Source organism: Herpailurus yagouaroundi, unplaced genomic scaffold (genome assembly GCF_014898765.1).
Source record: "Herpailurus yagouaroundi ecotype Mexico unplaced genomic scaffold, PumYag 75300, whole genome shotgun sequence".
In the NCBI taxonomy this organism is placed as follows: domain Eukaryota; kingdom Metazoa; phylum Chordata; class Mammalia; order Carnivora; family Felidae; genus Herpailurus; species Herpailurus yagouaroundi.
Window position 1 is genome coordinate 10,497 of NW_024421075.1, and position 22,368 is coordinate 32,864.

Here is a 22,368-nt window from a genome sequence, read left to right on the forward strand (position 1 = left end):
ACCCCCCCCCCAGCCACACACACACAAGCGCTGAGGGGCCCACGGTATACTCCCTTCACTGAGGCCCTTACAGATAGCCACATCGGTGCCACGTGTTTCCTGGAGGGCAGGAGCTGCCGATGCTGCCGGGGGCTCCTGAGTCACACAGGTGACAGGGTCTTGACAGCACTGGCCCCCCAGGCAGGATGGATGACACCCTGGGCATCAGGGAACAACAGGTCATCGGGTGGCCGTCTCCCCACAAGATCAGACCCCTCTGCTTCGTTCCCAGCACCCAGTAGGCGCTCAGATAATGATCGACAGACGAAGCCATAAGCAGAGGGGAAACAGACTCTGTGGATCTCACATCCCTCTTTCAGAAGCGCTTAACGCCCCCCGTCTTCACGTGAGCTCAGGGGGCCTGAGTGTGACCGGCCTGAGACGACGTACTTCACGGCACTCAGCTCTGATGGCAGTCACGGGTATGGCTCTGAGCCCAGGAGCCTGAGCCCGCAGGCAGGGCAGCGTGAGAGGCTTCTGCATCTGTTGACAAATTTCATTTTCTGCTCAAACTGCCAAGGGCATGTCTCCCAGGGAAAGACGGACCTGGCCCCAGAGCTACACTCTGGTCCCAGGGGAAGGGTGAAGACAAGGACGAGAGATGTCCTGGGAGGGTGTCCACTCTCCTCCCACCCCCTCGTCACCGAGCCACCGCAGGGGGGCACCTCTGAAGGAGCTCAGGGCCTACGGACAGTGAGACGGTGCCACGTGATGGATGCCGCGCTGGACGGGAATGAGGGGTGCCTGACCCGGTGCGTGCGAGGCCCAGCGAAGGCTTCCCAGAGGAGGACAGCCCAGCCAGGGGTCGGCCGCACGGAGGGAGGGAGGGAGGGAGGGAAGTGCCAGGCGCAGGGAAGCATGTGCAGGAGGCCCTGGAGGGCAGGGCACGTGTGTGGAGCAGCCCCACACCACACACACACCAGCAGCTTTGCGGGGGGAGGCCCATGACGTAAGCCAGCAGAAGTGCTGCCTTTCGAGGTCTGTGGGGACCTCTGTGGGAGGCGTGGGGGGTGTGTACGCAGAGGTGGCCGGGACCCTGTGTAGACAGGCAGAGAAGTCCCTCTCTGGCTGCGATGGTGGTGGGCGTGGCTGTGATTCCTCAACCTGCATCCCGGACAAACGGCACTGGTCTCACCATGGGGTGGGGCGACCGCAAGGATGGCCCCCGGACGGCCTCCCCAAAAGTACCGAGTCCGAACCTCCTCGGCACACGCTCCCGGTGATTCATAAGCACCTGGATGTTGGGAAAGCACCGAGCCGAGGCTGTTGCAATGACTTAGGCCAGAGACGACGCTGGTTCTCCCCAGGGTGGCGGCAGAAGGGCTGAAGCTGACCGACAGAAACACCAGCAGGTGGACCCACGGGACCTGCCGTTAGATGGGACGGTGGTCAAGTTCTCAGCCAGGGAACCACATGCTCGAACCTGAAGACCTCGCTGGATTTAGGAACAAGGCAGACCATGGTAGACTGATCCCAGGGGCAAGGGGGCGGGTGGGGGAGGCAGAGACCACATTTCAGGGGACTGAGAGGGGCACCATGGGAACATCCACCTGCAAGGAGCTGGGCAGTAAAGTGCGGGGGGAGGAAAGGGGGGGGTGCTGCTGGGTAAGTGTCGTCAGCACGACGGCTCCCGAGTGCGACCAGTTTATTTTTGTTTTTATTTTTTTTAATTTTTTTTTATGTGTATTTATTTTTGAGACAGAGAGAGACAGAGCATGAACGGAGGAGGGTCAGAGAGAGAGGGAGACACAGAATCTGAAACAGGCTCCAGGCTCTGAGCTGTCAGCACAGAGCCCGACGCGGGACTCGAACTCACGAACCGTGAGATCATGACCTGAGCCGAAGTCGGACGCCCAACCGAGCCACCCAGGCACCCCTGGGACCAGTTTACACCTGACAGCTGGTGCTCAGGAAGCTGCTCACAGGGAGGGCAGATCCAACTGCTGGTCTGCTCTCTCCGTGAGGTGGGGCCAGGCCCCCTGCAGGGCTGGAGGTCGGAGAGGCAGGCAGGAGGCCTGGAGGCCGGGGAAGGTCCCAATGGAAACGGTGGAGGGGGGAGGCTGCCAGGGATTGAGAGGTGATGCAGGGGGGCTTCCAGGGAGTCACATTTGGAAGCAAGAGTGAGGAGCGCAGGCGGGGGTCCAAAGGTTTCTGCCAACAGGAGATGCCTTCTTTGACACGGAAGGAGAGTCGTCTTCCAGCTCAGGCGGGGGAGGCAGGTTGCTTAGTAGGAAAAAAAAACACACACTCTGCAGCCAAATCGCCAGGGTCTGGACCACCCGCCCCACCCGGAAACATGTCAGCCTCGACCCCCGGCCTCGCCTTACCTGGCACCAGTGCGCCGATGACACATGCACTATACGGCATGCGGAGCAGGGGTCAGCATCCCTGGTGGGGCACTGACACCGTCCGGAGGCGGGCTCTCGTGTCCCCGTAGGCCTGTGCAGTGCTCTTTTTTAATAGCGCTAAGCGTAATAAGTTAGAAAACGCCACACTTGAGAACCATGAATTTTTAGCTTTTCCTGGGAATAAAATGTGATATGCAGGGTTTATCCTTCCCTGCTCGCGGGCCGAGTCCCTGCTGCCCCTTGTCAATCAAGTCCCCTTCCCAACATCCCGGTGGCCATGGAAACCACATCCTGGTGTGTACCTTCTCCCGCTCCCGTGCCCCAGGCTCTGAACCCTGCAATATGGACCTGCTGACTGCGGTCTGGCTTGTCAGTGCTGGGCCTTGCCAGCTGTCAAACATTTTGAGCATCAGCTTTGTTTGCGGGCGTTTGAGTTTGCGCTTCTGTGTTAAAAGAGCCAGGATTCTCTTTGAACTGCCCTTTGAGACTGTGGGATGTGAGGAAAGGGCACTCTCTTTCCTGTGCCCAAAGAAGTGAGGTGAGACGTGTGTTAGGACCCATCAAGGTTAACAGCGACCACGTATCTGAAGAAAGAGGGATGTGCTCAAAAGAGAAAACAAGACTGGACGGGGAGCTGGTTCCCACACCCTCCGAATGGAGGTCTCTCTCTCCCAGCCCCTGCCGGAGTCACGTGGAAATCCCCCGACTCCTCCAGTTTGTCTGAGAGTCTAGTCAGTGGGTCCCTGGGCACCTCCGACCCAAGCGGCAAAGAGTCTCATGCCTACGGGGAGCCCAGCGTCAACCTCGTGATCGGGTCTGAGCAGGACCAGACCAAGCGTTATGAGGTCGGAGCTTTCGATGAGTTCATCATCTGGGAACGGGCCCTGACCCCGGACGAGATCGAGATGTACTTCACAGCTGCCGTTGGTCAGTGGGCACAGGGGTGGGGGGTGGGCTCGGGCCAGCTCTGCCCGTCTCTGGGAGGACAGGGCTCCTTCCGTCCGCCTCCCTCACTAGCATTTCTCGCTCCGCGCTCTCCTGAGGGGACCGTCTGCGCCGCAGGCTGAGAGGCATCCTAATGAACCTCATAAATACAGCCGTTTCTCTAGAACACCTGTTCCCCAGGATGGAGAAACTGGCACCTTAACGGACACACACTGAGACGGATATTGTCTTGCTGATTGTTATGGGGTTTTGAGGGGTACTTGATGGATGATTATAGAAAGTTTGGGGTGGTGATTACTCTGGGTTCATTAGTGCATCTGAATACTTTTGATCAAGAATTTCACCACATGCCTCCTGCGCGCCGGCTCTGACAGGCCTCACGATGCCCGAGGACGCCCCCTTCCTGCCCACTCAGGGCGGTGCTTCAGAGCTGCTCCCTGTCCCCCCCCCCCCCCCGCAGGTGGACCGACCTACAGAAGATCCTCCTCCCACCAGGATAGGCCGTGGGACGTGGGGAGACACTTCTCCCTTCTCCCCCCGCATCAGTGAGGTAGGCTTGAGAGGTACCCAGCACACGGCACCTATGCAGACAAACCGGAACAATGCACGCCAGACCCCAGCGAAAGCTCCAGGGCTCCAGGGCGGCTCCTCGCTCGGTCAGTTCCCTCCATCCACCCCGCCCCCCCGGTTCCACCACAATTTTTTCAGGAGACAGTGCACTTTCTCTTCTTAAAGAAGGGCTGTGGCTTATGAGTTTCCATACGCAATCGTCTGCCAGAAAGTCTGCTGAACTGACAGATAGAACAACGGGGCAAGTTCAGGGCTAGGGGGTGAGTGGTCTGGGTCCCCGACCGCGGCCTGCCCTCGCTCAGGTTCTGAACTCGAGGGCCTCGCTTGACACGGAATCGCAGCTCTTTTAATTGCAAGTGACAGAAAATCCATCTCCAGAAGGACTGAGGTAAGAGAGGAGGGGTAAGGAGAAGTCACTTTAGGGACGGCTCCATCCAGGCGCTCCGAGGACGTTACCAAGGAGTCTTCGCTCTATTTACATTCTCCTGCATTCCCGGCGGCTGTGTTATGGGCGGGGCAACCTCGGAAGCCTGCCCGCTGCCCCCGAGTCCCAGCTTCACCTCTCAACAGCCTCAGCAGAACGGAGAATTTCTCTTCTCCGACAGCTGCTATAAAGGGGGAAGGCCCGACTTTTCTTGGCAAAGGTGGTCCGTGTGTCTCCAGGAGCCAATCACCGTGACTGGGGAGGCAGAGGCGGGACAAGGTGTACAACCAGCTGACAGGCCCAGGCCGGGGTCACCAGTGACCTCCCTGAGACGGCGGCAGGGTCAGGCTTACCCAAAACACACGGAAGGGAGGGCACCCCGAGGGCGCATCAGACAGGCTGGTCTGGAGGCGGAAACAGATCCCCTGCCGGCAAAACCAGCATGCGTTCCTTTCGCCCTTTGAGATTTCCGTCTTTTGGCTTCCACTGTGAAAAGTGGGATTTGTTCTCTTTCACAGAAGCGACAGAAGGACTAGAGAGAGTGTCGGCGCAGGGGGAAAAATGTGAATCTCCTGCACTTTATTTAGAATTCAGAGAGTCGTTACTTTGAGACCAAGATGCCATTTGTGTTTCTATGATCGAAAGCCTCACACAAATCCCACCTTTACCACGGTTTGCAGCTCTAGTAACTTGGGAAGGAGCTGCCGTGGTTTCTAGGAGCTGTCACGGCAAACCTCCGTCTGCAGAACATCTCTGGGCTCAGCAGCCTGTTGCATCGGGGGCACCGTGCGGCCCTCCAGGGAGGCCCTGCCGCAGCGGCGGCACCTTGCCCTCCAGCCCGGCAGAGGTGACGGTGGTTCTCTGCCAGATTCAGGGAAACCCTATCAGCAGAGGTCCTGGGGGGGGTGGGGGGGGCACATAGCCTGCACCTCTTCTGACCCCGTCCAGATGCATTAGAATCCCAAGTGTCCCGCGGTTCCCAAAGACTAAATGGGTCCCTGCTGAGTAAGGGCACACAAGGGCACCCACTACAGGAGGAGGAACTTTCCAAGCGTTTACTCATCTCCTTTTCCTTGCTGAGCACAGATCCGAGTCACAGGACAAACCACGTGTCCGCGCATCCGGAAGCGGAGGGAGGAGCCCGACTTCCCGGGTTTCGTCCGATCGTGCGCAGAGCACACGAGGTTCCGGGAAGCAGGACCACCAACAGGCACGGATTTCAGGAGGCTTAGCTGAGGGCGTGGACATGCGCCACAGTCTGACAAGTGCTACAAGGGACCGTCCTCAGCTACAGGAGCCCCGTGACTCTGGAGTCGGAGAAGCCTGGGTTTGGGTCGCTTCTCTCTCTCTCTGCCAGCCTCAGTCTCCCCATGTGGGCCATGGAACAGCTCCACCGTCCAAGCCGGGCATCCTGGAGGCGGGTGGCCGCGGGGGTCTGGCTCTGCCGCCCTGCTCATGTCTGGCGGACACGCCTCAGTCCCCAGCAAGCCTCAGGCCTCCTGCTCTGCATCCAAAAGGCCGCGGCCACACCGGCACCACGCCCCTCCCCCCACCGCGTCATTGGGGGGAACCCAAGGCACGCGGCGCCTCCCCTCCCATCCAGCAGGGGAATCTTTCCCATGAATCCCCCTGCAGCCCCTCTCAGTTCATTGGCCAGGCTTGGGTCACATGATGGCCTAGACCAATCACCGGGCAAGTGGCACAAGATTGGCACGACGGCTCAGCCAATCATAAAAAGCTATGGGCAGGGTCAAGGTTGCTCCTCTCTGAGGACTTCCAGGCTCCCCACGGGATGCGCTTCTGGAGCAGGTGCACAGTGGAAAGAATGTTCCAGAAGTCCCCATGCCGCCCCAGGGGCAGCTCTGGGACGCACTAGGAGACCTGCCCCAGAACCACCGTGGTTCGCTCCAGCCTACACACTGTCTCCCCTGGCCTGTGGAGACCGGGTGGATGCCGTGGTAGCCTCAGCCGCACAATAGCGGGGTGTGGAAAATCGGGGTGTGGGGGCGGGAAATGGGGAGAGACAGACCGCAGGAGAATCGGAGTGGGGGGGAGAGGAAGGACCTGGGGACAGGGCGGGACAGGCAGGAGTCAGGCCAAGGCCAGATGTGCACACGGACTCTCCACGAAGCCAGATGAGCGCGGATGAAGATGCCCACTTGGGCGGGGCTTCCCAGAAGGGTGACAGGGCGGCTGGCCACCCCCATGCTGGTGTGTGGACGGTGTCACCCTCCTGCTGTCTGCGTCGGAGCCTGGGATCCAAACAGGAAGCGTGTCATTGTCAGTCTCGCCACCGTCCGCCCCCTTGCTGCCGCAGTAACACGTCACCTGTCGGAGGCCGAGCACCGAGGCGTCTACTTCTCACCGGTGCCGGGTCCAGCACGGTCAGTGGGGGTGCCCTCCACGCAGTGACATAGGGGCCCCGGCTGCATCCGTCTCACCCCGGGGCTCCCAAGGTCGGGCCGGGACCTGCTCCTGACCTCCAGCCTCGCAGTGGCGGCTCGTCTCCGTGCAGACGGTCTGGAGCCCCTTGGCCTGGCTGACGGGACGGGGCTCACTGTCCCGCTCCTCTGTGTGACCTCTCTGGTCACTTCCCCGTCCCAGAAATGGGTGGTGACGTCACCTCTGTGCTCGGCTGGCGGTGGGGACAGACGCTGGCCCGCGATCAGCGCACGAGAAATGCTGCCTGTCGTTATGCTCGACAGCAGGGACGTGGCAATAGAACAAGAAGCCCGTTTGCACGCGTTGGAAGCACCGGTGTGACTGTGAGGTTGTCGTTGCCTCCTCGCGGACCAGCCTCACGGTCTGAAGCCGCGGACGGTCGCGGCTCCGCCCGGCCTGGACCCGCAGCCTGCAGCCCAAGGTCACCAGCAGAGTCTCCTTTCCCACGCAGGGAACAGCCGTCCTGTCCGCCGTGAGCACCGCGTGTAGGGGGGCAGAGGGGCTGGGGGGGGGCAGTCACTGAGGAAAAGGGGCTCCCGGTCAGATCTCGTCCCGACGCGTGTCTTTGGTGTGTATTACACGGCGCTGCGTGTCTCCGCCGCCCTTTCCCAGGCGGTCTCAGGCCGGGGGAGGGGCTTCGGATGCGCGGTGTCCTAGGTTCTACCCTGCCCTGCCTCGGTTGCGTCTCCTGATGAGGGAGTGGCCCAGCCGGAGAAGGGGAGGCTCCGGCTCTTCTCCCCCTGGGTCACCCCTGCGCGCTTCCTGGAGGCCCGTTCTCCATCCGGGAAGCGTGGGAGGAGTCAGGACGCAGTGCTGGGGCAGGGGTGCGTGCTGCGAGGGCCCCCCCCCCGGCCCCCCCGCCTCTCTGGACCAGCACGGCCTCACTGTGTGACTGGGGCATCCTGGCTGCATCCTGGCTGTTCCAGGCTGTCTTTCAGAGAAAACCCGTTGTTGAAGGAGGGCAACACAGGCCTTGTTCAATGTCAGATGACGGCCAGGGCACGGGACTCGCCCCCACGGGATGGGTGGAAATCTCAGTGGCCGCTTTGGACAACTGAGCTGGGAGGCACAAGGGGTGCAGATGAGGAAAGAAGAAGCAGGTGGCCGAGTGACCGGGGGAGGGGTTAAATGATTCCAGGTGGCAGGAACATTGGCACAGTCGTCGTGTATTCAACACCTACTGTATACCGTCAGTGCCGTCTCAGCTCTGCATCGGCTTTTCTGTACCAGGTGGGATATTTTAATTGCGTTGTAAATGACAGAAAACCCAGCCTGAAGTGTCTGAAGCAAAGGCAGACTCATTCTTTGGCACGTGTGGTTGGCAAGGCCTGTGGGTACGTGAGCTTCGGCCGCAGCTCCGCTCCACGTCCACTTGATGGGAAGCCTCTCCGTTCTGAGCGGCTCACGGTCTCTCCCTTCCCAGGCCTCCTCCCTCGGCACCGCATCCCTGAGCCAGCATTCCGTCCGAGTGTTGTCGCACCTTCCTTCCTGGACTTGCCTGGGTCACGCACTCATCCCCGAACAGGCACGGCGGCCTGAGGGAGACAGCGCGCTGTTAACTCAGGCCACGTAACGGGTTGCTTCCCAGCCACGGATGGAGTCAACTTCGACTTACGTGGGCTGCAGGGAAGGGAAGGGGCGGTCACCTGGAGGGAAACTGAGGGCCTTTACCAGCAGAACGGGGCAGCTGGGCAGCGGGACAGCAGACGTCCCCTGAAGTGCGTTCAGATGTGCCACCCCAAGAGGTGCCGCTGGCACGTGCGGATTATTTCGGGCTGAAGGCGTGATAGGAAGTTATGAAGAAGCAGATACAAAAGAAAACTCCCTGCTCTGCACCTGTTTGCCTACAGTGAGGACATCGACTCAGAGAGGTGTCTCTTGTCTCCTTTCTGCTGGGAGGAACAGGAGCTAATCTCCAGGGACACACGTGGGCCCTCGCCAGCCCAGGGATCGCGCCTCGGGATCTACAGAACACGGCTCACGGACTTGTCTTCATCTTCCGTAGCTCCCCCGTATGTTTCCCTTCCCACGATATGGTGCCCTGGAAACTCAGAAGTCCTTGTCCTTCTCCCAAAGCTTGATCTCTTAGTTACGTGTTGCGTGAGCCCAGCGACTAGCCGCCCTTGGAGTTGCTCATCACTGGACGCTCTGGTGGACGTGCGAGGAAACTTCCGCTTGCGCTTCTCTCGTTTCTCTGTGGCCAGTCTGGTTCCCGAGGCCCAGCTGGTGGAGCTGGGAGGTGTAGGGGAGAAAAAGATTTTTTATTCTTCCCCGACCCACCACTACTATTTGTCACACCATTTTAGAATTAGGAAAATTAAAGTTCTGGCGGTACAAGTGGTCTCCCCAAGGTCACACAGATGGTGATGTGGGATTGCTGAGATTGTGTCCCCAGTTGTGTGGACTCTTTTTGTTGTCCGTCAGCTTCCTGGGCCATTCTGCTGGACCTTAACTAAATTGTCTGTTATTTGTGGCCAAGGGATTATATTTCATCTTTCTGGATATCCCCGTAGGTTCCAGAACAGAGTCTTAAATAGAGTAGCGTTCAGTGATAGAATTGAAAATTTCACCCAAAAGGATCACTGGCTCAATGATTTGAAGTTTAATATTAGGTTTTAAACCCATTTTCTAGCTGAATGCCTTCCTTTGCCATTTTGTAATAATGTCCCTTTTATTTTCAAGGGTTGCTGAGGCAGTGGATTTCAAAGACCCTGCGATGCCTGTAAGTAGTTACCGTCTTTCCCTGGAGGCATCACCACCCACTCTCCCAGGACTTGTTAGGCTGTTACCTCGCCACCAGCCACGCCGTGTGCAGATGGGTGACTTTCCCTTCTCTGATTTGGTTTTGCGTTTAGGACAGTTGTTTTTCCTTGTGATCACAAGGAGAGCTTTTGGTGGCGGGGTGGGGGGGTGGGGAGGGGTGCGGTGCGCAGTGGGCCGAACGGGGAAGCGCTCCTTCCTTTTCTCCGTCTGTAGCGGAAAAGCCCCTCCAGCGGCAGCGAGGGCTGATCTCTGGGTGTTAACGTTGAGTAAAGAGCATCTGAGGCCATGTTGAAGATTTCATATGGTGGCCCTGCAACGAGGAATGTGTGAATGAAGAGAAAAGATGTGGTTTGGGGGCGGGAGAATATGTTTTCTTGGGGGAATGGGGATAAATTGGCCAATTCTCAGTGACCTTGTCTGACGGTCCGAGGCGAGTGAAGCAATGCCCTCTACCTGAGAAGCACTTTTGGGAACGTAGACTAGGCTGTTAAGGTTGGCCCCGTTGGCATCAAAACTTCAGTTCCCTTGTACGGCAGATTTCTCTTTCAACGGGTGAAAATGCCCAAGTAATTGATGACGTAGGTGTGAACTGTGTGCGCGCTTTTTAAAAAGTTTCTTTTTTCGGGGCACCTGGGTGGCGCAGTCGGTTAAGCGTCCAACTTCAGCCAGGTCACGATCTCGCGGTCCGTGAGTTCGAGCCCCGCGTCGGGCTCTGGGCTGATGGCTCAGAGCCTGGAGCCTGTTTCCGATTCTGTGTCTCCCTCTCTCTCTGCCCCTCGCCCGTTCATGCTCTGTCTCTCTCTGTCCCAAAAATAAATAAACGTTGAAAAAAAAAAGTTTCTTTTTAGCTGACTTAGTAACCTTCTCCCAAAAGTTGTGTTTGTTTCATATCTGCAGTCACTGCAGCTACAGTTCAGGGTGTTTCTGAAACGCCTGTTGACTCTGAGGTTGTGATCTTACTGAGACAGTTACCGAGGAGAAGGCAAGTATGCATGATAAAGAGAAGAGAAGTTAAAGAAGAAGTTTTGCAAGGAGCTTCAATGCAGTTCCATCCACACGTTCATTCTGTTCCATCCCACTCCTTCCACTCACTTCACCCATTCCATTCCATGCACTCCGTTCCATGCACTCCGTTCCATCCCTCTGATGATTGTTAATGTCTTGCCACATCCAGACACCAAATCTATGCAAGTGCCCCCTTTTTTTTTTTCAACGTTTATTTATTTTGGGGACAGAGAGAGACAGAGCATGAACGGGCGAGGGGCAGAGAGAGAGGGAGACACAGAATCGGAAACAGGCTCCAGGCTCTGAGCCATCAGCCCAGAGCCCGACGCGGGGCTCGAACTCACGGACCGCAAGATCGTGACCTGGCTGAAGTCGGACGCTTAACCGACTGCGCCACCCAGGCGCCCCTCACTATTCTTATTTTATTTTATTTTTTTTTATTTTTTAAATTTTTTTTTTCAACGTTTATTTTATTTTTGGGACAGAGAGACAGAGCATGAACGGGGGAGGGGCAGAGAGAGAGGGAGACACAGAATCGGAAACAGGCTCCAGGCTCCGAGCCATCGGCCCAGAGCCCGACGCGGGGCTCAAACTCACGCGAGATCACGCGAGACCTCGCGAGATCATGACCTGAGCCGAAGTCGGGCGCTCAACCGACTGCGCCACCCAGGCGCCCCTACCCCTTTTGTCTCTATAGTAGTCACCCTTCCGTCCCCATCTCTGAGAAGACCACAGCCACTGGTCGAGTCATAGATGGTTGACTGCACTCAGGACGATGAGGACTGTCACTCTCACTGCCATCTCCCGTTCCAGCCTCCCTGGGTCCATACTTGAGGACCTTTCCTCCCCACGACACTCATTGGAGCATAATTCCCTGGAGATTCATCCAAATTTTTGCATACGTCAGCAATTCATTCCTTTCCATCATTGCACAGTGTTCCACGGCCCGGGTGTAGTTTGTTCGGCCACTCACCCGTTGAAGGGCAGCAGGGCTGTCTCGGATTTTGGGGCTGTTATGAATAGAGCTGCTGGAAACATTCACGTGCAGTTTCCTGTAGGAACATTTCTTCTCTCTGGGAGAAACGCCCAAGAGCGCAGTCGTGGGATCGTGTGGTTGTAGGTGTAGTTTTATATGAAACTGCCAAACTGGTTTCCACGGCAGCTGTACCATGACACGTTCCCGCCAGCAACGTGTGACTGACCTGATTCCCCACCTTCTAAGTATTTGCTGTTCTCACTTGCAACTTTCTATTTTAGCCATTCCGATAGATGTGTCGTTTTCGTTTGCATTTTCCTGATGGGTAGTGATGTGGAGCATCTTTTCATGGGTTTATTTGCCATTCATACGTCCTCTTTGGTGACACGTCTGTTCCTGTGGTTTGTGCACTCTCTAATAGGATCGTTTGTATTTTCACTGGTTAACTCTGAGAGTTGTTAACGTATTCCGGACATTATTTCATTGTCAGATGTACGGTTTGCCAGTGTTTCCTTCCAGCCTGTAGCTTGTCTCTCCGTCCTCTTCACATGGGCTCATGCAGAGCTGAGGTTTTCCATTTGGGTGAGGTTCCCTCCTAGACAGCCCACTTCTAACCTGTTGACTTGACCTCCAAACTTTCCCGGTCTCCACCCACCTTTCTCCATCTCCATGGGTCCCTTCTAAAGCTGTGTGCTGTGGGCTACTCCTCCCATAGTCCCGGTGGCCCTCCCTTCTCCACCCTGGAGGTGTTGGTAGAACCTCCCAGAGAAGGCCTCCTACAGACCCTCCCTGCAGGCAGACGCAGCCTATCTCACGCCCTCCGCCAGGCATCAGACAAGGCGGCTGATGGCTTCTGAAACAGACATGTCAGAATTTGCCATTTGTAGTCAGTTGCCAGTGGACTTTAGAACCTAGGTGTCATGTTTTTGCCTCGTTTAAAGTTTCTTTTTTATTATCCTGAGTTTTATTTTGAGAGATGGCAGGAAATTGTCATATTAACATTAGAGGAACGTATTCTGTTCTCGTTTTGGCCAGTTACATGCGTTCTTCTACGTTAGTCTCGTTTTTCTTTTCTTTGGTGGCGGTGATGGGCATAGTGAATTTAGGCATTTATAAACCATTGCTTGCTGGAGTTTCTTTGTTAGCTTCTTAATTCTCATCGTCTGGGAGCAGGAAACTTCATAACAGGAATAGTGAGGCTTTCCCGTAGGCTAAGATCTAGATCAGCCACTGGGACCAGCGTCCTCTGCAGACCGCGCAAGCGGCCTGCACGCACCCCGGCCAGTAAGCTGCCGGCTGTCACAGTTCAGACAGGATGTTAGCAGAGGAGAACGTGGAGTAAGGTGGAGTCTCCCGTTTCTGGTGCAGGCGATCTGGAGGCGAGACAGCAGTTATTAGAGAGATTTTTTTTTTTTTAACCAATGGAAAATTTCTTCTGTCTTTCCTCACAGCGTGGGAGATTCCAGACTTCAGCATCAGAAATGTATTTGAACCCACCCGTCTCAGTAGTGTATTTGTCACAAATGGGGCTAAACCGACCGGCACGGCCAAGTTACATCTGGGTAATGAGCCAAGAGTCTGCTCTTCCCACTGAAAGTGGGATTTAACTTGGCATTTCATCAGAAAGAGGAGAAGATGCATGTGTTTTCACATCTTCTCATTTCCGACCGTCTGAGCATCAGTCAGCACCCCAAGTTATCAAGTCAGAATGCAGTGGAACTGTTCTGTGAGGCGTGGAGCCACATTCCTGATTCGGGTATGTCACCACCAGGCCGTGCTTCTGTCACTGTCCCTGGAGCTCCACGGGAGGCGGGGTCCGTAGGGAGGACCCCGACTGGCTCTGCAGATCCGAAATGCCCCCGGGCGACACACCCGCCAAGCAGGCTCGGGGAGGTCTCGGCTGGCTCGTGCAGGAGTCTGCTGTGCTGCCCTCCAGCGTTTCAGGACGTCTTCAGTGTCGCCAAGAACACACATCCTGCGGAGAGATGATTTTCCTGGTGGGCAAGTGTGACTTGAGGCCAAGTGCTGTCTCCCCCTGGCAGGTTCCTTGGAGCCCTGAGCAGACGGATCTCCCGTGGACCCGCCGGAACACGGAGCTGAGAGCCTGCTCCGTGTCAGTGAGGCCACTGTGGCTTTCAGGGCATTTGACATCGAGCACGTGTTTCCGGGGACCCAGAGGAAGAGCCTTCAGGGCTCTTTGAGGAAGGACTTGCAAGAGAAGAATGTGAGTGTGAAGGGGGAGGATAAACACAGACCACCCAGTGCAGTCCCTGGTCTAGTGGCAGAAACGGGGGTGCAGTTCGCTGAGAAGTGGCTGTCGCACAAGCAGCACGGAGAGCCCTGAGCGCCACCTCCTGCAGACACACGGACACTGGGTCCCCTCCTCCCCTGAGCACCACCTACTGCAGACACACAGGGACCTGGGTCCCCTGCTCCCTTTATCGGGCTGTCCGGCAGCTGCTTGCAGATGTGCATTTCTCCGGAAAATCAGCTAGGCCTGCAGGATTCTCAGCTTTAAAACAGAAACAAAAACCCCTCAATGGATCTGCCGGCACTGGGCCTGCATTTCCACGGCCGGAGCTGCCGGCAGGCACCGCTCCATTTGCACACCGCCCTGCCCGCTTCATTGTCTGTCACCTTCCCGGCCTGTTGGCCCCTGAATTGAACCCTGCTTCCCGGCAGGAATCACCCTCCATTTCCAGTCTGTCCCGCTCGCTAGCCCTGCCTGTGGCCGCACGCTTCCGCGGAGCTCTGCTCACGGCTGGCCTCATCCGAAGTGCTCCTCGCCAGGGCACCCACTCTGTTCCGGTTCTTTTCCACACTCAACGCAGGCGCATCCTGCCAAGGCCACCGGTGCCCGGGAGTCACCGTATCCGTCTCCCCGTGCGCACCTGGGCCGCCCCGCAGACCTGACACCGTCACCGGCCACCCCTCCCTCTGTGCACCCCCTTCACACATGGCTTTGCAACGTGCGCCCGGTCTTCCCATCCAGCTCTCCCTCCTCGGCCTGTGTGTCCCACACAGATTCTCCTCTGGTCCCCGGCCTTCGAGACGGCCCACACGTTGAGGGACCCGAAATCCACGTGTGTGTGGCCTTCCTGTCTTCTAGCTGCACGTGCGTACGTCCCGGCATTCCCTTGACGTGCGCAGCAGGCCGCTCGTGTGCAGCAAAGTCAGCGAGCCAGGAGCAAGCTCTGTTCCTTCATTCCGGAACTCCCTAGGCGTTTCCGACTTAGTAAACGGAACCCCGGTCCATCGACTTACTCATCCCTTATATTCTGTCTCCTTCACTCCCCTCGTATCTGACCCGTCACTAACCTGTTCGTTTCTTGCCCAGAATCCCCTGGATTGCCTGGAATCCATCTGCTTTTCCCATCTCCACAGCCTCCACCCCAAGGGAACACAGCATCGTGTCTTGCCTGGTGCCTGCACAGCCCCCTGACTGGTCTAGTGGCTTCCACGGTTGTTCCCTCACCCCCTCTGCACTCCTGGGGCAGACTGAATGAGCTTTTAAAGAAACACATCTCGTCCTTTGCCCCTTCTGCTGGGGACCTGCCCTGCTCCCCTCACACCTGAGTAAGTAAGGCCCAAGGCCCAGCCTGCCCATCTCAGCCTCGCCTGTACCTCCTTCCTTGTCCATCCCTGCTCCAGCCCCAGGGCCTTTGCACATGCTGTCACCTCTGCCTGGAACACCCTCCCTGCTCCCCTTCCTGGCCACTCCCAGAGGTCCCCCATCTCAGCTCTGCTGTCATTCCCCAAGGGACCTTCCCTGTCCTTTCTGGACCAGGTGGGCATGACTCTGTGGTCTCCTTTTCCTTGGTGACACTTACACACCTCATGGGGTCCTTCACTTCCTATTTGTCTTTTCCACTAGACTGTCAGCTCATGTGTTTTTGTTTGTCACGAGATGCACAGCAGTGACCGTAGGAATTCATTAAATACATATAGGATGAATGAATGAGATACAAATGATAACCTCGTAGCTGGAAATCAGAGGCTAGAAAGGGTGAATGCGAGAGCGAGGCCGTGGGGGCCGCAAGACAGGTCTCTGAGACCCCAGGGTCCGCCGCCCCCATCCTCACATACACCCATCCTTTCCCTGTTCTCTCCGGAGGAGCATTCCGGCCTCCGTCTGCATCCGCCTGCGGGGTCTCTGTTCTCATGGCTGCTCGTGCCTCAAGAAGCAAACATAGCATGTTCCTGAGTCATGATACGACACACACACGTCCGTTAGTCACCCAGGAGGCTCAGTTCATCAAGAGATCTGGAGGCAGGTACACTGCGAAGTCAGTCACTTAAATTGTGGGACTATTATTCTCTTTTGAGAAAAAACCGTACACAAAATTAACGATTCACAGTAAAAGCCTGGGAGTGTATGCTCCTTTGTTGAGACACAAACTGCTCAGTTGTTAAGGGTGTAGGTGATTCTCTGAGACGGTACTGACGACGCGGGTAAAGGTTTTATTCTCACGGTTCATTGCTGTTAGCGTCACTGGAGGAGGCAGGGTCGCTGCATGGAGAGTCACCATGTCACGGTCACCGTGGATTGTGTCGTGTCACTGAAGCGCCCTCTGCCTCGGTCTCGTGCGGCCGCTGTGGCCCGGTTGCTGGCCCGCTCGGGTCAGGCACGTGGAGCCGCATGTGCTCACAAGTACCCTGCGTCTCTCGGCGGCAACATCAGGTGCTTTGACTTGGTTCTTCTGTGATTTTTTTCCAGTTGTTGAAGCACGTGTGGACGACTCACCAGGCCCTTGTTGGCGCATCGGCAGACTGGAAACCCTGCTCGCCCTTTCCACGTGGACCAGTGTCCTCACGCCAGGGCCTGGCCAGGGGCTCGCTCCCCATGTCTGAGGGCGCCGAGTCCCCGCTGCGGCCACTGGCTCAGGGCCCAACTGGGGTCCGATGGAGGGGGCGGCAGAGCGGGGCTGCAGTGCAGGAGTGCTTCCTGGTGGCAATGGTGAGGCGGCCTCCTGAGGACGCTGGTGATGGGGCGGCGTCTCCCCTCCGCTCTCCTCTTGTGTCTTCATCGGTAAGGATGTTTGAACACGAGTGACCCTGACTGACCCTGGCTGCTTGATGCAGAAGAGGAAACAGCTCGGGTGACCTGGAAGGGCAGTGGGGGCAGGGCTGACTGAATGCCATCAGAACGTCCCCTCCCAGCTCTGGTGGCAGCTTCACTGCAGCCGGATAGAGGGTGCACAGCCGGCTGGGTCCCTGGTGACAGGAGTCCCCTCCAGGGGGCTGGTGCCCTTGGTGAAAATCAGGGTGTGATGAGCCAAGAGGTGGGTCTGGAGATGCGGGTGCAAGTTCTCCTGAGCTCTGGGCCAGGCGGGTGGGCGGGGCGTGGGCACGGGGGCGGGGGCCGGGGGGGCAGGTGAGCGAGGCCCAGGTGACGTACTTGTGAACCCCTTCAGCGGGGCGCTAGTAGGTCAACGTGAGGCAGAGGGATGGACAGAAATGTGAGTCAGCGGGTGAGGGGCATGGAGGTCACCGGTTAGGACCCTCCTGGGCAGCTCCGCGGGGCAGAAGCCAGGCCCCTTAAAGCCTACTTTCCACTCTGAGTGGAACTGATCGCCGTTAGCGGAAAATAAAATGGAAACGTTTGGCTTGTTATTCGTGACAGCCCTGGAGCCAGGCTCTAAATTAGATCAGCCTCTCACAGTGTTTTAAACCTGTGCCGGCTGTCACAGAATAGAAAATATTATCTCCTCGGGAGGTGCCGCTGCGGGCCCCTCGGGGCCGTGTCTCTGGTTGAGGAGCTGGGTATCCGCAAATGTTCCATCCGAGGACGTGTTAGGGAAGTCCGCTTTGCAGTTTGTGTTATTAAAACAATATTTTTCCCAGCGGAAGACCGTTTGAGAGAGACACAGAGAGAGAGAGAGACAGAGATTACTTATATCGATCATAAACTCTTTTGGTCAGACCTAGGCTATAAAGCAGTTTAATAAATTAGCAAGGAAGGTTTTTTTCTGGCTGTGGAAAATGCGTGTCTCCTGAGAAATGCTGTTGGAAACCAGCGCTTAGGATGGTTAGTGCTCACCCTGTACTGTTACAGAGGATGTGGCCGCAAAGCCCGCTGCCCCGGCCCTGCAGCCGATGACTCAGGAGTGGGAGTGGGGAGGACACAGCGTGTAGCCTCGGCATCCAGGTGAAGAGTGGGCTTCCGTTCTGGGCACTGATCTGACATGCGACCCCAGCGGATCCCCCTTTCCAGCCCCCCTCGCAGCCCCCTCTCCTCCCACCTCCCAGAGCACAGGGCCTCCAGCCTCCAGCCAGGACCCCCAGGCGGAGTCCCCACAGCGGCGAGGGGACGGTTCCTGTGAGAACATCCCGTGGGGCAGGGGCGGCGGGAGCTCTGCTGAACTTCACTCGTGCCCCTGGACCCTGCTGCCCAGCCTCGGCAGAGAGGGGCTGTGAGGCCCTGCCTGAGCACCAGGCCAGCGTGACTCTGCAGGCCGCGCTCAGGCCTGGGTGCTTGGCGCAGGGGGAATGGGGAGCGGGCGTCCCCATCGCTGTCCTTGCGGCCAGACCTGCCCACGTGCTCTCCTGGGGCAGCCACCTTTCTCCCGGGCGGTATCTGGACGGGGGTCCTGTGGGCCGACAGCCTGATACGTGGTATTAAGTTCTGTGAGGGCCTGACGTTTTACTTCTGGTTCCCTTCCCTCTTAGTCTCCCCTGGCAGCAGCGGCATTTGAGGGTACGAGGGTGAGAAGTATGTGATTTTGTGCTTGTTCAGAACCAACAGCCAGCCCGATGGGAACTCACTTTGCTCACCACCGGACCCAAGGAGGGCAGTCCAGGGCTGGTGTGGCCGCCGAGGTGCCCTGAGCATCTGCCACGGCGTGTGGCCTGGGTGTCCCATGCTCCTCTGTGCTACAAGAGGGCTGCTCCACCTCTCCCATCGCAGCTGTGTTCCTGGCAAGACAACAGTGAGGCCGAGTCCACCCCTTAAAGGAACCCGCCACCTAGGATCCCCGCTCCTCTGCCCCCATCGGGTTGGTGGGAACCATGCAGGTGCCTGAGAGATACGCCCCGCTGGGCACACGCACCTCCCAGGGGCTTCTGTCGCCTGGAGGGAAGGGGCACGCGCACCTCCCAGGGGGTTCTGTCGCCTGGAGGGAAGGGGCACGCGCATTGCTCAGGCACCATCAGGGCCTGCGGGAGTTGAGAGTGGCTCTGCGGGGCCTCCCTGTGTCGGCCGAGAGGTGGCTTCTGAGCCGAGGCTTGCAGGGTGCAGCAAGGGGCCCCGCCTGGTGGAGACGCAGTCAGCCTCCGCGCCTTAGCCTAGTTCTGGTGTCTGCGTCAGTAACCCATCGAGAGGGAGATTTCGGGGAAGCGTCGCCAGACCCTCCAACCCTTGACACCACGGGTAAGGGCCACCAGGGGACTGGTTCCCGAGCCCCAAGGAAACTCTGAGACACGGACAGACGGAGGGAGGTGTGGGTGCTGAGGGGCCGAGCGATCTGCACACGTTAGTGTCTGTCCCAGAAGGCTGTGTCTGCCGTGGTGGATCGCGGCCTGCATGGCCGGACGCAGCCTGGAGAGCGACTGTCTTAGCCACCGGTGTTTTAACTGCCAGTACGGGCTCTGGGCGTTTGAGTTCTTTCCCTGCCTCTGGACGTGGTGATCAGGTATTTGAGCAGAACCCCAGGTCTTTCCAGAGGAACAAGCAGACTGTAGGCTCGCCAGCACGGAGAGGGCAGGACGGCCACTGCAGATATGCTCCTCGTGGTTTGGGGCTTGGGGCGGCTTCGTCGCTGTGGACACTCGTGCTGTGGTTACTTTTCTGATCTGGCAGAAGGACGCTCTGGCTGGGACAAGTGGCGTGGGCAGTTTTAGGCAACAGTTTCTGTTGACAGACACGCTTATGGGTACCTGCGTGTCTGTGTCTGTTGACGTCCTGTTTGGGGAAGACAGCCTTCACCCGGCTCATGCCTTAACGCCTCACGTCGCCCTCACGTGGACGCGCTCCACCGTTAGCAGACGCTTCTCGCCTGTTTCATAATTTCCGCGTGTTTCCCGCAGGTGCCCATTGGCTGGAGCAGAGTGGAGAGTGACTGAAGACCAGCTCGCGTGGACTGGGTCCTGTGAAGCTCGGACAGGCCGGCTAGTTTCGCAAGAGAAGTGAGGGAGGTGAGGGACAAGAGGAGGAGGGCCCGGCCCCAGCGGCCCACCTGATCCCTCCCCGGGCCCGGGCCTGTTTCAGACATTCACACTCTCGCTTTCTCGGTGGAGGCCCCGGAAACCCGCATATGTCTGCCCCTCTAAACCAGGTCGCGGACAGCCGGAGGACTTGTAGCCGAGTGCTCACGGTCCGTGAGCTTCCCGCGGCTCCCTGCCCGCCCCGATCGCCACCCTCCCCGGGCCCGTCATCGCAGCTCGGCTCAGGAGTCTCTGGCGGATGAGCAATCGGGTGGTGGTGTGCTGGCGCCCAGCTCGGGAGGGAACCAGGCGGTCGACGGAACACGCTGAGGCTCTGCAGGGCAAGTAGCTGAACTCTGTGAAGCTGAGAGCTTCGATTTGGGTTAGAATTCCCAGAAAAGAACACCTCAGACGTACAGAGGTGTCGGGCCCTGAGGCGATTTCCTCCCTGAGTCCCTCCCCTGGGGGGTCACTGACCAGCTCTGCAGGGTCCTTCGACGGGACCCCCAGGTGCGTGTGCATGCGTGCACGCACACACACACTCACGGGCACGGCAAGCACCACAGGTATCAATGGATTCATTGACTTGAAATGGAGGCCTTCGCGGGTCTCGCCCCCCCGCTGGCCTCCATAGTCAGGGGCACCCATCTCAGAGCCTGTCGCGGGACGGGGCCACAAGACGGTGACCTGTCAGCTCAGTCCGGCCTGCAATGCTCCATGTGGGCCGCACAGGGTTGGAGAGGACACCGGACGAGACATCAGCGCTCCACGTTGAGTCTTTCTTGAACAAGCCAGCAACCCAGACTCTGTCCTTACTGACAGCACTTGGCTGGAGCCAAACAGCTCGAGCGCCCGGCACGGCGCAGGAGGGACCCCCGCACTGGCCCCGAGGGGGGCTCTCTGCACGTGCGGCGGGGCTGGCTTCTCGCAGGCCCGACACCTCCACCTGTCTTCGCGTCAGCTTCCCCGGAATGAACTTCCTCGGGTCTGGAGAACTGCATCTTTCATTCTGCTTGGGTGAGAGCCAGCTGGGGGCCTAAACACAGAGCCTACGGGTGGCGGGCCCTCTTGACCTTCAGTTACTAATTAAGCCAGTGCCAGAGGCTGACCCGGGGCACGGGGACATGGCGCCGCAGGAGCGCCCCTCTCGCAGAGGCTTCTTCCCAGGGTGTCCGCCCTGGTCTTGCTCCGACCTGCTGACAACCTGAGGCAGGGGGATGAGTGCCAAGGGAGCACCTGATACTGAGCTGGCAGGTGTGTGGGGGGTGCAAACACCCCTGTCCCCTGGGAATCTGCGACAGTATCGGGGACAGTCCCGAAGAGTAAGATTATCATATACATTAGCCTCATACATCAAGCATCCTATCTTACGTCGCGTGACTATGTCCCTTTCATCCTAACAGCTCATGAGGAAGACACTCACGGCCTGTTTCCATAGGGAGACCCTGGAGGCTCCGCGAGGGTCAGGCACGTCCTTGAGGACACACAGCGGGTCTGGGGTGACCCCGGGAACAGAGCCAGGCATCCCGTGGCCCCAGAGCCCAAGACTTGCCTGCTGGCTGTCTCCTCAGCCTCGTTCTCCCGCCTCTGAACACACACACTCACACAGGTGCTGGGCTCCTGCCACGTGCCTCAGAGACCGCAGAGAGTGGGGGACCCTCTTCTCGGACAGACCCTCTGTCACTGCCCCAGGGGGGCGGCCCATGCCGGACGGAAGGGGACGTGGGAAGAAACGGCGCGGGAGCCTCCAGCGTGGAGTTCGGGGAAAGGTCCTCCGTGCCTCCCCCGTGTTCCTGCCGATGGGTGCTGGGGCCAGTTCTGCTATTCTGTCAAGGCCGCAGAGAATAGCCTCACACTTGAACTACTGTGCACACGTGAGAGCCTCCCTGTAGGAAAAAGTCCTAGAACATCCTTCGGCACTTGGTGAGTCCTGGAGAAATACTCATTACGTAGGTGAGTTTATCTAAGTCCGGCTGTGATCAGCAGGGTCACACGTGCGGTCACTCATAGATGCACCTGGTGGCTTCTCCTTGCCCTTCCCCATCCGCCTACTCATTCGTCACACCGTCACATCACCGTGACATCACCATTACCACGACCTCTACCACTGCATCACCACCATGACCATCATCACCACTGTCGCCGCCACCATAAGCGCCATCATCACGATAACCACCGTGGCCACCGCCACCACCCTCACCACCATCCCCATCGTCACCACCATCACCATCATTGTCATCATTCTCACAGTGAACACCTATTGGACACTTCTGTTTACACGGAGCTGGGCTACATCCTTTGCACACATTCACGTACCTCAACTTCCCCCCACTCACTTGTTGAGTGAGCTCGGTTACTCAGCAACTCTCAGGAGGGATCTCACTCACCTTGGATGCTGTACGACCGATAGTCATTCTCTTCCTGCATTATCCTCCCAGTAGCACCCATTGAATGCTTACTGTTTACCAGGAAGGATAAGCTACTCACGTAGTTCTCACAGGAGGGCCGTTGTCATTCCCATTTTATACGTGAGGCAGCTGAGCCCCGAGGGAGGTAAACTCACCTTCCCAACACCACCCAGCCACGGAGAGCAGAGCCTGCATTTGCACCAGGGAGTCTGGCCCCATGGTAGGGGTCATTAGGACCACCCCGCTCCCGGACACACAGGCCACTACCCTGTGACCTGGCCCCTCCTCCGTACAGAGACCGTCTCC

The 22,368-nt window shown here is 58.0% G+C and overlaps 1 long non-coding RNA gene across 3 annotated transcripts; it reads left to right on the plus strand.

Moving 5' to 3' along the window:
• The first annotated feature begins 5,240 nt into the window (after window positions 1–5,240).
• LOC121026316 (uncharacterized) lies at window positions 5,241–16,807 on the plus strand. 3 transcript variants are annotated; one of them, XR_005788328.1, is made up of 8 exons: window positions 5,241–7,240; window positions 8,192–8,780; window positions 9,451–9,490; window positions 12,964–13,268; window positions 13,555–13,736; window positions 14,897–15,088; window positions 15,627–15,786; window positions 16,230–16,807. It is a non-coding gene; the product is annotated as an uncharacterized LOC121026316 (long non-coding RNA). The 3 variants fall into 3 exon arrangements; XR_005788327.1 differs by having other exon boundaries at window positions 15,694–15,786; XR_005788329.1 differs by lacking the exon at window positions 15,627–15,786.
• Window positions 16,808–22,368: the final 5,561 nt, after the last annotated feature.